Raw genomic sequence first — 18,038 nt, forward strand, 5'->3', positions numbered from 1 at the left:
AAAATCCTTTTTTTATTTCGGTTTCGCCCCAGCGGGGCCTCGGCCTTCGATTTGGCAGAAGCCGTTTTTACTTTCATGCCCCCCCAGCCAGGGTTTAAGAAGTGCCAGCGGTGTGCACGGCCCATTTCTCTGACCGACCCGCACAACTGGTGCTTACAGTGCCTGGGTCCAGATCATAGGGCTTCCACCTGCACCCGCTGTGCCACATTGAAAAAACGAACTTTAAAAAACTGTCAAATCCAGCAACGGTTACTTTTCGGTGCCGATATGTCTGACCCTGCGGCATCGACACCGACATCGGCCCTGTCTCAGTCGGCGCCCACCTCTTCGACACCGCGCCGGCGTCGCAAAAGTCAGGTAAGCCGGCTAAGAAGCCTTCCCTGCTGGAGTGCCCTCCGGTCTCAGTGGCAGCGAGCCCAGTCCTGCTGACCACGAGGCGCCCGCGGAAGCGCTCCGCCCCTATTGAGGTGAGTCCCTCGTCCTCAGGCTCCTCATCCTCGGGGCGTCAAGCGGCACCGCAGGTACCGCAGAAGAAAAAAGCGGTACCGGTGCCTTCGTTGGACGAGCGAATTGCGGCCATCCTCCAGGTGCAGCTTAAAGAGCAGTTGCAACAGCTCCTTCCTGCTCTATTGGCAACGAACCTTCCAGTCCCGGTCCGGTCTGAGCCCCCGGTACCGACGGTGGGGCAGACTCTATTGTCCGCTTCCACCCTATCGGTACCGGTTCATTCAGCTTCCTCAGTCTCCATGCCAGTTCTGGCACCGGAGCCGAGAGCGCTGCATCAGGCTGTTCAAACTTCGGCACCGATACAGCCTTTGACTTCTCCTGGTACCGCTTCTTTGAGGTCAGGTAAGTCGGTACGTAAATCCCGGCACCTTGAACCTTCCACACCGGAGTCTCGGGATCGCAGTTCCCAAATTAGGGACCCTGATCTGTGGGGTGACTCCGAAGAGCCTATTCTCTCTGAGGGTGAGTGTTCATCGGCTGATGAGGATCCATCTGTCCCAGATCCATCCTCTAAGCCAGATTCTGCCTCTTTCACTTCTTTCTTGAAAGAGATGTGTGAATCTCTTTCTATTCCTTTGGAGTCTGAGTCCAAGAAATCCAAAGCGTTCCTTGATGCACTGGACTTTGACCAGCCTCCAAAGGAATTTCTCAAATTACCCCTCCATGATATTTTGAGAGAAACCTTTTATAAAAATCTTGAGACTCCTTTGACTATCCCAGGAGCTCCGCGTAAATTGGACTCCTTATACAAGGTCATCCCCATTCCTGGATTTGATAAGCCGCAGCTTCCACACGAGTCTCTTTTGGTGGAATCTACGCTTAAAAAGTCTGCAGGAGCTAGTGTGTACGCCTCCGTCCCTCCTGGCAGAGAAGGAAAGGCCATGGATAAATTTGGCAAAAGATTATACCAGAATGCTATGTTGGCTAACAGGTCAAGGAATTATGCTTTTCATTTTTCCTTTTACCTCAAGCATCTCATCCACACCATGGCTTCCTTTGAGAAATACCTCCCTGACCGCAAGAGACCTGCTTTTCACCAGTGTTCTTCCTCTCTTCTCCAGCTTCGTAAGTTCCTGGTCCGTTCAATCTATGACACGTTCGGACTTACCACCAGAGCCACGGCCATGTCTGTTGCCATGCGTCGTCTAGCTTGGCTCAGAGTGTCGGAGCTTGATGTCAATCATCAAGATCGCCTGGCTAATGCTCCATGCCTGGGGGATGAACTTTTTGGTGATTCCATGGACTCTACCACCCAAAAACTATCCGCCCATGAGACTCGATGGGATACTCGTCTGAAAACCAAGAAGAAGACCCCACTTACCCGGCCTTTTCGGCAACAATCTGCCTACCAACGCCGCTATGTGGCTTGCCCTTTACCACCAGCTACTCAACAACCTAGGCGTCAGCAACAACGACAAACCCCTAGGCCACCACAGCAGCAACAAGTGAAGCCCCCTCCACAACAAAAGTCTACCCAACCCTTTTGACTTCGTTCTCCAGGGCATAGCCAGTGTTCTACCATCTGCCCACCTTCCTCAACCCATAGGAGGTCGTCTTGCTTTCTTCATCAGCCGTTGGGAGATCATCACCTCGGATCAATGGGTCCTCAACATCATCCGCCACGGCTACTCTCTCAACTTTCAGACTCTTCCTGCCCAAAGTCTGCCAAGAGAGTCTGCTTTGAACACTCCTCAGTCTTCTCTCCTTCTTCAGGAGGTTCAATCCCTCCTCCTTCTGAATGCAATAGAGGAAGTTCCTCTAGATCAAAGGGGGCAGGGATTCTATTCCCGTTACTTCCTCGTCCCCAAAAAAACAGGAGATCTCAGACCCATTTTAGATCTTCGAGATCTCAACAAATGCTTGGTCAAGGAAAAATTCAGAATGCTTTCTCTAGCAACTCTTTACCCTCTTCTCACTCAAGGCGACTGGCTATGCTCCCTCAATCTCAAAGAGGCATACACCCACATTCCGGTCAATCTGGCCTCCAGACAGTACCTCCGCTTCATGATCAATCACTGTCATTACCAGTACAAGGTGTTACCCTTCGGTCTTGCCTCTTCCCCAAGAGTGTTCACCAAATGTCTGATTGTGGTCGCTGCTTTTCTACGCTCTCACCACCTTCAGGTCTTTCCTTACCTGGACGACTGGTTAATCAAAGCCACTTCCTCCCAGGCAGTGCTCCTTGCCACCAACCAGACCATCCTGTTTCTCCGACTTCTGGGGTTCGAGATCAATCTACCCAAATCTCATCTCATCCCCACTCAGAGACTTCAATTCATTGGAGCGGTCTTGGACACAGTCCTCATGAGAGCGTTCCTGCAGTTCAACCGTCTTCAAACTCTTCAAACTCTATGTCAGCAGGTGCTTCCACAACGTTCCATCCCTGCCAAGCAAATGATACTCTTGGGTCACATGGCTTCGACAGTTCATGTCACACCCTTCGCACGTCTTCACCTACGCACTTCTCAATGGACCCTAGCTACCCAGTGGTCCCAAGCGACGGATCCTTGCTCACGTCACATATTTGTGATATCATCTCTTCGTCAGTCTCTACAATGGTGGTTGATATCCTCGAATCTCTCCAGAGGTCTTCTGTTCCATCTACCTCCTCATCAAATAGTCATCACCACCGACGCCTCCCCTTATGCCTGGGGAGCTCATTTGAACGAGTTCCAAACTCAAGGTCTTTGGACAGCCCAGGAAAAGAAGCATCACATCAATTTCCTGAAATTCCGAGCAATGTTTTATGCTCTCAAGGCTTTCCAACATCTCCTCTTCCCTCAAGTTCTACTACTGTGCACAGACAATCAAGTTGCAATGTACTACATCAACAAACAGGGTGGGACAGGCTCTCGACTCTTGTGTCAGGAGGCCCAGAAGATTTGGTCTTGGGCGACAGATCACCACTTATTCCTGAAGGCTGTCTACATTCAGGGAGAGCAGAATTCCTTAGCGGACAATCTCAGCCAAATTCTCCAGCCTCACGAGTGGACTCTCGATCCTTTGACTCTCCAGTCCATTTTCACTCAATGGGGCACTCCTCAAGTGGACCTCTTTGCAGCTCCTCACAATCATCAGCTGCCCCTTGCTCCAGACTCTACTCTCCTCACCGTCTGGCAGCGGAAGCATTTCTTCTGGATTGGTCCAATCTGTTCCTGTATGCTTTTCCTCCTCTCCCTCTCATGTTACGAACCTTGTTCAAGCTCAAGAGAGAACAAACCACCATGATTCTAATTGCTCCATGGTGGCCCAGGCAACATTGGTTCTCCCTTCTACTTCAACTCAGTTCCAGGGAGCCTGTTCTTCTTCCATTGTTTCCTTCTCTGCTTACACAGCATCAGGAGACCCTTCTGCATCCCAACCTCCAATCTCTGCACCTGACAGCTTGGTATCTCTCGGGCTGACTTCACATGATACTCTTTTGTCTCAGCCCGTTCGTTCTATTCTGGATGCTTCCAGGAAACCGGCCACCCTGCAATGTTACCATCAGAAGTGGACACGGTTTTCTTCTTGGTGTCTTCTTCATCATCATGATCCCACTTCCCTTGCAGTGGAGACCTTGTTGGATTATCTTCTTTCTTTGTCTGAAGCTGGTCTCAAGTCTACTTCCATCAGAGTCCACCTCAGTGCTATTTCTGCTTTTCATGAGCCAGTTCATGGGAAACTTCTCTCAGCTCATCCTTTGGTTTCTAGATTCATGCGGGGTCTTTTCAATGTGAAACCACCTCTTAAGCCCCCTCCTGTAGTCTGGGATCTCAATGTGGTTCTTTCCACCTTAATGAAGCCTCCGTTTGAACCTTTGGCTACAGCTCCTTTCAAGTTTCTCACTTGGAAAGTGGTCTTCCTTATTGCCCTCACCTCTGCCAGGATGGTCAGTGAGTTGCATGCACTAGTTGCTGATCCACCTTTCACAGTCTTTCATCATGACAAGGTGGTTCTGCGTACACATCCAAAGTTTCTCCCTAAGGTTGTCTCTGAATTTCACCTCAACCAATCGATTGTTCTGCCTGTATTCTTTCCGAAACCTCATTCTCATTCTGGAGAACAGGCTTTACATACTTTGGACTGTAAGCGAGCTTTAGCTTACTATTTGGAGCGTACTAAGCCCCACAGATCAACTCCCCAACTTTTTCTGTCCTTTGATCCAAATAAATTAGGACATCCTGTTTCTAAACGTACGTTGTCCAATTGGCTTGCAGCGTGCATTTCATTCTGTTATGCTCAGTCCGGACTGACACTGGAAGGTTCTGTCACGGCCCATAGAGTTCGAGCTATGGCAGCATCTGCAGCTTTCCTCCGTTCGACTCCTATTGAGGAAATCTGCAAGGCTGCTACTTGGTCCTCAGTTCATACTTTTACATCTCATTATTGTCTGGATGCTTTCTCCAGACGGGATGGACATTTCGGCCAATCTGTTTTACAAAATTTGTTTTCCTAATGGCCAACCTTCCCTCCATCCCTCTTTTTTGTTAGCTTGGAGGTCACCCATCAGTCAAGAATATGCTGCCTGCTTGTCCTGGGATAAAGCACAGTTACTTACCGTAACAGGTGTTATCCAGGGACAGCAGGCAGATATTCTTGCGTCCCATCCACCTCCCCGGGTTGGCTTCTTAGCTGGCTTATCCTAACTGGGGACCGCGCGCCTCCGTCGGGCGGGAAGGCACTCGCGCGTGCGCGGTGCGGCCTGCTAGAACTTTAGAGTGCAATCACTCTAAAATTGTCCGTACCAGGGCTCCGTCGGTGCCGTCACCCATCAGTCAAGAATATCTGCCTGCTGTCCCTGGATAACACCTGTTACGGTAAGTAACTGTGCTTTCTCTGAGTACAATTAATGGGTGTATCACTGACAGAGCTTTGGTGTGTGGAGACCGCTACCCAGTGTTCTCTTTTCAGAAGATTTTTGAAGTAACCAGCAATAAATGTGCGTGTCTTCCTGCCCATCATCATCATATGGGACCAGGTCAATCTTCAGTTTTTCCTGTGGTCTAGTGAAGACACTATTTTAGTACTTCTCCTTAGCTCATGTCCAACTTTCTGAGGTGGTTTGTCTTTGATTTCATCTCAGTTATTTTTCGGATATGTCCCTTAAAACTCCTTAACTCCCTACTTCTCCTGTTTATTTGATTAGATTGTAAGCTCTACTGAGCAAAAACTCTCTCTTGAATGTTTTAATGTACAGAGCTACGTACTTCTAGCAGCACTATAGAAACAGGTAGTAGTAAAAAGTGCATCTGATGCAATGTAACAGTATAATTGATGTTTGCAATGCCTGGGGCCTGACTATAATCCCTCTTTATCCCAGGATAAGCAGGCAGCATATTCTCACATGTGGGTGATGTCATCCACGGAGCCCCAGTACAGATAGCTTTAAAAGTGCATTGCCACTTTAAGAACTTAAGAAAGTTTGCAAACTACCCGCATCGCACATGTGTCTTCCCGCCTGACACAGGCTCGCGGCTCCTCAGTTCTTAGTTTTCCGCGGAGCTAAGAAGTCATGTCTCTGAACGTTGTTCAGTTTTTTGCTATTTGCCTTCCTGCTCACATGTTTTTCTTTCTTAATTTGTGTTTATTTCTTTTTAAAAGCAAAGAGGAGGAACATTTTTTCCTTTGTGGCTTCGGCTGCCGAGACTTTCATTTTCCTTAACCATTGATTTGGCTGACACGGTGTTTTCAACCACTTTTCAGGCTGCTAATGGGCTTAAAAAAAAAAAAGTGTATTCTTCCTGACAGTTGGTGCTGCAGGTCTTTTTCCCCAGACCACCATGTGGGACTTATGCCCAGTGTACTACTCTGCAGAAATGTTCAAGAAACTTCAACAGGAAAGATTGTTCGGGACTGGCATGGGCATCGATCAGAAACCTTCGTCGGTGAAGACATCGACACCGGCGTCGGGAGACATCGCTCCGTCTAGTAATCCAGTTCAGAGGCCGCCAGCTTCCCAATCGGTGTCGCAGGTCGCTTTGCATCGAGTCTCTTGATACTGACTAAGCAGCAATGACCACTTTCTGGTTTGCCTCAATCTCGAGGTATGCATCCTTATTAAGGTCATCCTCTTTGAGGCAAGCCGCGACACCAATGGTACCTGCAGATAAGCCAGAGGTACTGGTGCTTTCCTTCTGGGTACAGCTCGAAGCGCTGTTCTGAAGGGACTTGGGTGATGCATGTAAACTGCTTACCTCAGTATTGACTCTCTCAGTGCTGGTCCAACCTAAGTACAGGGCTACCAGGCCTTACGGCACCACAGATGGTTTCTCTGGAGTGACATCAACAGGCCATGTCTAAGTATCGAACCTTTCACCACCAGTCCAGTTCTTCATCGACAATCCAATGAGCATTGTTCCTTCTCGGATGCTTCAAAGAATAAGCACCGCTCCCTCATGTTCTTCGAAGAGAACAGCATCCTACATCTTTCTAGCATTGCATCGGTACTGGTCTCGAAGTAAGCATCGATCTTCTCAATGGATTTGTTCATCAATACCTTCATATCCCTCGGACTTACAATCTGATTCAATTCAGAACCTCTCTGAGTCTGCAACAAAGTTCCCACTCAACTGTCCACCAATGGCTAAATCTTCTTCTGAAATACTTTTTATCACTATATTTATTAAGCAGTTGGGGAAAGAGCTACCACTCAACCTAGAAGCTGGTTCTGTCTACAGTGTTGAATACTTGGAGGATTTAGATAACGATCAACCTCCTAAAAGACCTTCTTTGATGTTCCTCTTTCTCAGCCTCTTTCTCAATTGCTCGGGCTTGGATCCAGCTGTATGATCCTCATTGTCTTTATATGTAACCAGTCACAAGTAGTAGAGTTGATTTAAAATAATTAAATAAATAACTTTACACCATCGAGACTCTATACCTCAGTGCCACCAGGATGTGAAAGACGCACTATGGGCACATTTGGCTGTCCCTTGTACCAGTACTCCATGTTGGTGATCAGAGTCCCAAATCACAGTTTCTATATCTACTGCTATGTGAAGCATCTTGTTCGGAGATTGCCTTCTTGTGATGGATACCTTCCTTCTCAACATCTACAGAAATTTCAGCATATCGGGCTGGATTCATTTATCCAGTCACAAAAAGTCACCATGGTCTAAGGAAGAATCTAATAATCTCTCACTGTATGGCCATTGACGCAACAATAATTTTGGCCTCGTTTTGCGAGGTCGCTGAGCGGTCTTCGGAGCGACCTGCAGGATCTTTTGTTGAGATTATTTTGGATTGCTTAGTTGGAGTCGAGTCCTTTTTCTTCACGATGGATTACAATCATCGGTTGATTTGAAGACTTGGTGACTTTTTGTGACTGGATAAGTATTGAAGAGATGCCTTAAATAGTAGTGAAAAACTTAACTACCATTTATATATACCCTTATGTGCTGAAACTTTTTTCGTATTCTTCCAGGATCCTCAGCGGCACCAGTTGGAGCTCAATTAGATCTCATTGCTCCAAGCTTTATGTGTCAACTCGTCATCAGGTCCTTTTCTTATGTTTGAACTTATTAATTTCTCTTTGCTTTTGTGAATTAATTTATAATTTAGTACATAATTAAATATTCATTTATAAGCATTATACTTAGCTTTATCGCGTGGTCTCTGGCTAGGGATTGTTATACCAACATGTTTCGCTGTTATAGCTTTATCAAGGATTGACCCCTAACTGTTTTACCGCCAGAAGCTGTGACCACTATGTCCTCAGAACAAGTGGTGCCGCTGAGGATCCTGGAAGAATATGAAAAAAAGTTTCAGCACATAATGGTATATATAAATGGTGGTTAAGTTTTTCACTACTATTTAAGGCATCTCTTGGATAAAGCACCCTTGTGAAGTTTAGTTGGTTGTGGATAAGTATTGAGTCATCAAGCCTGGATGGTTCAGCTGGCCAGCTAAGTAATGTTATATAAAACTTTTTTGCAATCATATATTTTTTTTAACCCTCTATTTGATTAAGCCTTGTGCTGGATAGACTATTTGGATTTGTGGTTTAAATACGTTTTTTTTGTGGCATGACTGATTTTTTTTTCTCCTTGGTGATTTCAGGGGAGTTTTTTACTTCATGCCTTTTTACTTATGGCCTGTGATATTAGAAAGACTCTTAACTTGAGCCTTGAGCTTATGGTGGAGCAGTATCCTTTGGATTTTGAGGCCATTGTTGTAAATGTGTTGGTTTACCGGTGGTCTTTTTGGCACAAGACTTTTTGCTTAAGACACATGAAAGTTTCCTAGTCTACCCATCATAACAACTTGGTTTCTCACCATAACAAGCTTCTGTATAGAAGGATCCACTCAGGGCATAGAGCCTGTTAAGCTTGGATCTTCTTGTCTATTTTGCAACAGTTTTCACTCTGGTGTAGCCCCTATAAGTGGATTACTTTGTTTTTCACAGTTCTCTGCCTCAACAGCTCATTCATACCATCACTGTTACTATCTTTATCAAATAGATCAATAGGAGGTTCTCCATACTTTATTGAGGATTCTAAACTTCCCTAAAAACAAAAAAGACAAAAGAAGAAAACCTCAATTCCTTCGTTATTCTAATGACCTTGGAGGTCTGGGAGTGTCTGTAGGGAAGGAGGACGCCACTAACACATCCTATTAAGGATATTACTACACTTTTCAAACCTCATTTGCATTCATTTTGGTCTACCTGCAAAATTTCTAGTCCTTGCTTAATCCTCTGATTATTCCTTAGTAATGTACTGTAGCTCACCAGAGCTGGTTTTTTTTTGTTACTGGTGTATGGGGCTCAAGTTCCAATCCCTTCAAGGGTCAATCCTTATATTGCTAATAAAGGAACTTCATCTGTTTAGTGTAGTTACTTGCATCTATTATGTCGCATGTCGTACTACTATCTTTACAGTTTTCTTCATTCCTCTTCTTTTTACTATCAGGAATGGCTGTTGTGTTATTTCTAGTTCAGACCTTTTCTCTATCTGTCTGTCATATATTATTCTGCTTCATGGCTCACTATTATGTATAGCCAGCATTATTCACAATTTTTTTTATTACTCTGAGGAAATAAAAACATCCTCACCCCAGATGGGTTGTGTGCCTCACTGGTGGAGCTGCTGCCCCTATGCAACTGGGTCCCACTACTGCTCCTTGTGACTCTATGATGTCATGGTCTCACTGGCAGGTCTCAAATGATGTCATGCGCTCACTGGCACCTTTTCTCTTTTATTCCTTCCAAAACAGTCGAGTTTTTTTCTCCTTTACATTTCTTCCTGCAATGCATTCTATTCTTTCTTGCTGACCCTTTCATTACTTTTGCCTATGGCACTCCATTCTCTGGAACCTTCAGCAAACCCAATATTTGGTACAGTTTCCATTGGTTAGAGGATGTAAATTTAAAAGACATCATCAACATCTTTTCTCATATCAGGCAGCATTATGGGGTAAAGATCTGAAACAATTACTCATGTTTGCTAATACTTATGGGGAATTTAGGAGACACCTAAAAACATATCTGTTCCTAAAGTACTTAGTAGCTGATTTGCACAATCTTTCCCAAAATAACTGATCTCTAGACTTAACTCTGTTAGTTCTACTCAATCTGTAATATTTTTAATCAATGTAAACCGCATAGAACTTCACGGTCCTGCGGTATATAAACTGTTATTATTATTATTATTTCTTTGACACTCTAGAGCACAGGTGTCAAAGTCGGTCCTCAAGGGCCAGAATCCAGACGAGTTTTCAGGATTTCCCCAATGAATCTGCATGAGATCTATTTGCATGCACTGATTTCAATGCATATTCATTGGGGAAATCCAGAAAACCCGACTGGATTCCGGCCCTCGAGGAGGGACTTTGACACCCCTGCTCTAGAGTAATAGAGTTCTTTTTTCCCTGTTGTGGCTATTTAGGCCTCTGACTTTTTCTCCTACCTATCTATGTACTCCTTCATGCTTACAACCTGCCATACATTCAGTGGAATAGTGGTCTAGTGCTTAGACCAGCTGCCCTCACCACCCTGAGGTTCTGAGTTTAACTCTCAGTGCAGCTCCTTGTGATTCTGGGCAAGTCACTTAACATTTAAAAACTGCCCAAATAGTTATTCCTATGTACTTCTTTTTCCAAATTTCCAGCAACTGCTATGTTGGATTTTAATTTCTATGGTGCTGTTTTCTATTCTTCAAACACACAACATACTTTCTTTCCACTAGTGGCCTTCATGTTCCATCACCACTATTTTTCTCTTCTTCATTTGGGTATACCCACATTCTCCTTTCACCACAGCCATTAGGATGGCAAAATGGTTTAGGTGCTCATCTTTTATAAAAATGTGTTCCCATGGATTTGAGCTGTACTCCTAGTAGCATTTAAATTTCCCTTATGATTGTCAGGTATTTATAACTTTTCTAGTTCTTCACAGCCACCTACATTCTTTGGTGGCCTTGACCTCCTTTCTCGGAGAGAGGTGGGAGCCAGAAGGCCTTGAGCATGCGCAGATGCTCAAGGCCCAGTTGGAGAAGAGGCACGATCTTCTGGCACCGGAACCTCCTGTGGGTTGGTGCTGCGTGCCGGTGCCATATTGGGGGGGTAAGCTTTCAGTTTGGGCGGGTGGGGGAGGCCAGTTTTCACGGGGGGGGCAGGTGTTCGCAAGGGGGGGGGCGATACCGGTTCACAGGGGGCAGTGTTTGCGGGTGGGGGGGAGATGTGGAGGTGCACCAGTGTTCTCGGGAGTGGGGGGGTCTTTTGGGGGTGGGGTGGGGTGAAGCAGCGCCAGTGGCCGGGGGGAGAGATGGGAGGTGGAACGAATCAAGTGAGTTTCCCTTACTTTCTATGGAGAAACTCGCTTTGATATACGAGTAAATTGGTTTACGAGCATGCTTCTGGAATGAATTATGCTCGTAAACCAAGGTTCCACTGTATTATGAAAACAACTGTTTCTCTTCTGTTTTCTTCCATTTGCACTGTTCTCCTTACAAAACATTCCAGAGCTCTTACACAGACTGCTGGCAGAACTGTTCATATATGACTTATTCTTCAGTCAGATAGTCTTTCTTTTCATTTCTCTTCTAACACCCATAGTACAGAATTTCTTTCCTTTTCTATGCTTTTGTTCCCAGTTTCATCCTACAATATTAGTCTATTCAAAGGGAACCATCCTTTCTTTTTCCAGTTTTTTTTTGGGGGGAGGGTTCTTCTCATTTCTTGTCTTCTCAAGAGGAAACGAATTGGCTTTCTGGGATTTTCTCATTTGGCACTTCTATATGTGCCATTTTTTCTCTTACCCTTTCTATTTTTCTCCTGCAGTCCTTTTGGTGTCTTCCTCGCCTGCCGTTCTGAAGTCTCTTCTTGTTAGAGCCTCCCTAAACGTTGCTATTCTTACCTTCGTGCCTTTTCCTCTCGGAGGATGGGTTGTATGCATCTTATTCTCATTTCTTTTTCTTCCCTTGCTGTACCTACTCGAATGGGACAATATATATATGCCCAGGTAAGTAAATCACTGAATACCTCTACACAGATGGCAAAAAGGGAGCACTGTTTGGAAAGCAGTATATACTAATGCTCAAAGTATGGGAAACAAGATTCTGGATCTAGAAGCTGTGATGGACGAAGAGGAGTTGGATATAGTGGCGATCACGGAGATGTGATTCACGGAGAACCATGACTGGGATGTAGTTATACTGTTAAGGAAAGACAGGGTAGGAAGAAAAGGAGAGGGAGTAACATTATATGTTAAAGACCATATTAAAGCCACACAATTGCAGGATCTGCAGGGCAAGGAAGAGGAACTGTGGATCAATTTGGAAAGAGGGAATGGTGAATATATTTACATTAGTGTGATATACAGGCCTCCTTCATAGACAGAAGAAGTAGATAGAGATTTAATAGTAGATATTCAGAATATATCTAAAAAAGGGGAAGTTTTGCTAATAGGAGATTTTAACGAGTCATGTGATGTGTTGAGCCGAGCAGGACGTCCCTAGCTCGAGCTCCTGGGCCCCACGATGCTTCCCGCCCCATCTAGCCTGCATTCGTTCTCTGCTTTTCCTTCCCGGGGCTTGGATCAGTACATGGATCGGTTCGTATACCCCACTAGCCCTGCTATGAGCGGACAGACCACACGCAAAGACAAAGATAAGGAACCACGGCCTCCTAAACCTGACGCCAAGATGGCGACCGCGGACTCGGGTTCCACGCTGCCTCTCTCCGAAGCGCATATTGAGGCCCTTTCGGCATCGGTGGTTCGCGCGCTTGATTCGCGTTTTGAGGGTCTGTCTGGGCAGCTTACATCGCTCGAGTCCCTGCTCACAGAAACCACGAGGCGCATGGGGGAGCTCGAGTCGCGGGTGGCGCTAGTGGAGGAGGCGCACACTTCTTCAGCGGCTGACCTCCTCTCCCTTAAAGATCTTGTGCAGTGTCAGGCAGAGAAACTTGACGACCTGGAGAACCGGTCGCGCAGGGATAACATCAGACTGATCGGTTTTCCAGAGTCTGTGCCCGATCCTCGCCTTCTGCCTACCCTTGAAGCCTGGCTAAATGCAGAATTTCCCTTGCCGGCAGGGATGGGGCCTGTTCGTTTGGACCGGGCTCACCTGTTGGGCCAGCGCTCTGAAGATCATACGCGTGCCAGGGTCACGATTGTGAAGGTACACAACTCTGCACACAAGGCTGAGCTGATGCGGGCTTACAAGCAGCGGCGCAATACCCTTGCAATACCCAGACCTCCAAGGTCATTAGAATAACGAAGGAATTGAGGTTTTCTTCTTTTGTCTTTTTTGTTTTTAGGGAAGTTTAGAATCCTCAATAAAGTATGGAGAACCTCCTATTGATCTATTTGATAAAGATAGTAACAGTGATGGTATGAATGAGCTGTTGAGGCAGAGAACTGTGAAAAACAAAGTAATCCACTTATAGGGGCTACACCAGAGTGAAAACTGTTGCAAAATAGACAAGAAGATCCAAGCTTAACAGGCTCTATGCCCTGAGTGGATCCTTCTATACAGAAGCTTGTTATGGTGAGAAACCAAGTTGTTATGATGGGTAGACTAGGAAACTTTCATGTGTCTTAAGCAAAAAGTCTTGTGCCAAAAAGACCACCGGTAAACCAACACATTTACAACAATGGCCTCAAAATCCAAAGGATAATGCTCCACCATAAGCTCAAGGCTCAAGTTAAGAGTCTTTCTAATATCATAGGCCATAAGTAAAAAGGCATGAAGTAAAAAACTCCCCTGAAATCACCAAGGAGAAAAAAAATCAGTCATGCCACAAAAAAAACGTATTTAAACCACAAATCCAAATAGTCTATCCAGCACAAGGCTTAATCAAATAGAGGGTTAAAAAAAATATATGATTGCAAAAAAGTTTTATATATGAGGGTTCTCCGATTCGGCTATTTCAAGATTACTCCCCAGCTCTTCAGGATCGTCGGAGACGCTTCTCCAGGGTGTGCTCGGCCTTATTTGACCTCAAGCAGCGTTTTATGCTTCAGTATCCGGCACACCAGAAGATCTGGACCGGCACTGGATGGAGGAGCTATGCCACCGTGGAGGATGCTCAGGCCTTTTTGGATGCGTTGCTGGCTGACCCGGATCCAACCTCGGTGCCCTGATTTTGCCTTTTGTGGGACATGACTCTTTTGGTGATCCTCTTTGGGAACAATTGATCTTCAGCTTTAGCGTGCCTGTCTCTAGCTTTGTGGACTATGGCTCTGCTTTCTCTTGTCTACTCCTTTTACTCCCTCAAGTGGGAGTGGTATGGTTTATATGGGGTTTGATTGGATCTGTGGTTGGATGCCTGTGGGTCACTACTCTTTGGATGTTCTGGATTTGGTGAGACTGCGGGGTGGGGTTTGAGGTTCGCTGGGGATTGAGTGTTTGCTGTTGGCCAATCAGACCTTAGACTTAGTGGGGATGGGCAGACCCACTATGCTTAAGGCCTGATTGGTCCAGGCTTCTAGAGCCTGGGCCAATCAGGCCTTAGGCTTCGGCGGGATGGACCGGGAAGGGGCGAACCCGCCTCATTTCGATGAGGCGGGCTTACCGGCTAGATGGGCAAGAACCGTCTGGCCTGAAGAACAGGTTAGTTTGGAGGTTTGGGGGTTGTTAGCGCCGGGGGGGGGGGTGCATCTTCGGGCAGGAGGAATTGGATACTCTCCTGCCAGCGATCGGTAGTGTCGGGGTGGGAGGGAGATCGGTAATATCGGGGGGGGGCGGTCGATAGTGTCGGGGGGGGGGTCGGTAGTGTCGGAGGGGGGCATCCGATCGGACAGGCCGCGGCCCGCTATACTTATAGCGGCACAGAGATCATTTGTCGCGATAAGTATAGCGGGCCGTGTCTAATCTAACCCGATTCTCTAACCAGCGTCTGTAACATGGACGCCGGTTACAGAATCGGGGTTTTAGTGTAGGCTGATTCTGAATAGGACGCCTCTCCCTGGCGTCCTATACAGAATCATGGCCTAGGTGTCTTGCGGGCCTCGCCTTCAATATAGGCGGCCTGCCTGGGGAGCATTTTTTTTTAAAAACGTGCATCCCGATTGGCTGATTAGACAGCTGTAGGACGCCTACAGCTGCCTAAAATCGGGACACAGTTTTGGAGAATCAGGGCCTTAGTGCTTACAAACGGGGAAAGTATTTCTGATGTTACATAGTAACATAGTAGATGACGGCAGATAAAGACCCGAATGGTCCATCCAGTCTGCCCAACCTGATTCAATTTAAATTTTTATTTATTTATTTATTTATTTATTTTTATTTTATTTTATATTTATTTTTTTTTAATTTTTCTTCTTAGCTATTTCTGGGCAAGAATCCAAAGCTTTACCTGGTACTGTGCTTGGGTTCCAACTGCCAAAATCTCTGTTAAGACTTACTCCAGCCCATCTACACCCTCCCAGCCATTGAAGCCCTCCCCTGCCCATCCTCCACCAAATGGCCATACACAGACACAGACCGTGCAAGTCTGCCCAGTAACTGGCCTAGTTCAATATTTAATATTATTTTCTGATTCTAAATCTTCTGTGTTCATCCCACGCTTCTTTGAACTCAGTCACAGTTTTACTCTCCACCACCTCTCTCAGGAGCGCATTCCAGGCATCCACTACCCTCTCCGTAAAGTAGAATTTCCTAACATTGTCCCTGAATCTACCAACCCTCAACCTCAAATTATGTCCTCTGGTTTTACCATTTTCCTTTCTCTGGAAAAGATTTTGTTCTACGTTAATAGCCTTCAAGTATTTGAAAGTCTGAATCATATCTCCCCTGTCTCTCCTTTCCTCTAGGGTATACATATTCAGGGCTTCCACTACATTGGGTGATCATCTGGCATCCAGTGATCACTGCATGGTATGGTTTAATATTAAGATAGGTATAGAGAGGGCTCATTCAAAAGCAAAGATTCTAGACTTTTAGAAAACTAACTTGTTCGGATGGGGATTTACGTCAAGGAATTGTCTTGGAGGGAACGTCTGGAAGGAGTGGAAATGGGGCCAAAACTGAAAGGAGCAATTGTAAGGGCGACAAACCTTTTTGTGAGGCAAGTAAGTAAAAGTAAGAGGGAAAGAAGGCCATTTTGGTTCTCAAAAGTAGTAGCTGAGAAGGTAAGGAATAAGAGTTTAGCTTTCATAAACTACAAAAGATCGCAGAAAGAGGAAGACAGGCAAAAATATCTGGAAAAGTTAAGAGAAGCTGGTCATGTAGTCAGGAAAGCAGAGATGTAAATGGAAGAAAAAATAGCTGACAGGGTAAAACGGGGATACAAGACATTTTTTAGATATATTAGTGATAGGAAGAAGTGCAAAAGTGGCATTGTGAGACTCAAAGGTGAAGGGGAGGAATATGTAGAAGCTGATAAAGAAAAGGCCAAATTACTTAACAAATATTTCTGTTTGTGTTCATGGCTGAAGCGCCGGGAGCAGGACCACAGAAGACAAACGTGAATAGGGATGGGGGAGTAATAGACACTGATCGTTTTTCAGAGGGTTGTGTTCATGAGGAGCTAGCTAAAATATAGGTAGACAAAGTGATGAGGCCAGATGGTGTACATTCAAGGTTGCTGAAGGAATTTAGGGAAGTTCTGGGTAGCTCCGCTGACTGACCTTTTCAATGAGTCTTTAGAGTCGGGAGTGGTGCCGGAGAGGAACCACATCCGCCCCTCTCCACAAAAGTAGAAGTAAGGAAGAAAAAGGGAATTACAGGCCTGTAAGTCTGACTTCTGTGGTAAGCAAATTAATGGAAACGCTTTTAAAACATGGAAACACTTTTAAAACAGTCAAGTTTCTGGAATCCTGTGGATTACAGGACCGGAGGCAACATGGATTCACTAGAGTTAGGTCTTGTCAGACAAATCTACACAGAGACATAGCAAACATAAGGTATGGAGGGCTATGTACGTTAATGCCCACAGTTTGGGCAATAAGATTCTGGAAAAAGAGACGGAAATGAGGAACGCCGACCTAGATGTGGTGGCGATATCCGAGACTTGGTTCACGGACTCCCATGGTTGGAATATGGCTATACCGGGATACAACTTACTTCAGCGGGACAGAGAGGGCAAAATGGAAGGAGGGGTAGCACTATACACTAAAGAGGACATCAAAGTTACCAAAATTGCAGATGTCAAGTACACCGTGGAATCCCTCTGGGTGAATTTGGCTAGGGGGAAGGACAAATGCCTGTATCTTGGTGTAGTATACAGACCTCCAAGACAACAGGAGGACATGGATATAGAATTAGTCAAAGACATTGAGAATATCACTTTGCGTGGAGACACAGTATTGTTAGGAGACTTCATTATGCTTGATGTGGATTGGAACACACTTTCCGCTACGACCAGCGGCAGCAGGAAGCTATTAACCTCTATAAAGGGAGCGAGACTCAGACAAATGGTATTAGAGCCCACTAGGGATTGGGCGATACTAGACCTAATACTCACCAACATAGAAAGTGTCACAGAGGTCTCGATAGGCGATACGTTGGCCTCCAGTGACCACAACATGATATGGTTCAACCTCAGGAAAGGTTTCACTAAGTCAAGCACATCAACCAAGGTCCTCAACTTTAAGGGCACAAACTTCAAAAGCATGGGAGATTTCGTCCATTGGGCACTGCAAAACCATGCCGAAACAGATAATGTAGAGGTAATGTGGTCAACTCTGAAATCAAACTTACATGAAGCAACCAACCGCTACGTCAAATCAGTAAGTAAACGGCGTAGAAACAATAGACCGCAGTGGTTCTCTGAGGAGATCTCAGACCTCATAAAAAAGAAGAAAAGAGCATTCATCCTCTACAAACTATCAAGGAAGCGAGAATCCAAGGAAGACTATCTGGCCAAGTCAAAAGCAGTCAAAACGGCAGTCAGGGAGGCCAATCTCCGAATGGAGGAGAACCTTGCGAAGAACATCAAGAAGGGCGATAAATCCTTCTTCCGGTATATTAGTGACAGAAAAAGAAACACAGATGGGATAGTACGCCTTAGGAAATCCGATGGAAACTATGTAGAATCGGACTCCGACAAAGCCAAACTTTTAAATGAATACTTCTGCTTGGTCTTCACTTGCGAGGCGCCAGGATCCA

General features: G+C 45.6%; 1 protein-coding gene across 5 annotated transcripts in view; it reads left to right on the forward strand.

Annotated features, from left to right (window-relative positions):
• Positions 1-18,038, forward strand: part of ZC3H4 (zinc finger CCCH-type containing 4) — a 339,067-nt gene that overhangs the window by 259,065 nt on the left and 61,964 nt on the right. The gene's annotated exons all lie outside the window — the stretch shown is intronic.

This window comes from Geotrypetes seraphini, chromosome 8 (assembly GCF_902459505.1).
Source record: "Geotrypetes seraphini chromosome 8, aGeoSer1.1, whole genome shotgun sequence".
NCBI classification, from domain to species: Eukaryota; Metazoa; Chordata; class Amphibia; order Gymnophiona; family Dermophiidae; genus Geotrypetes; species Geotrypetes seraphini.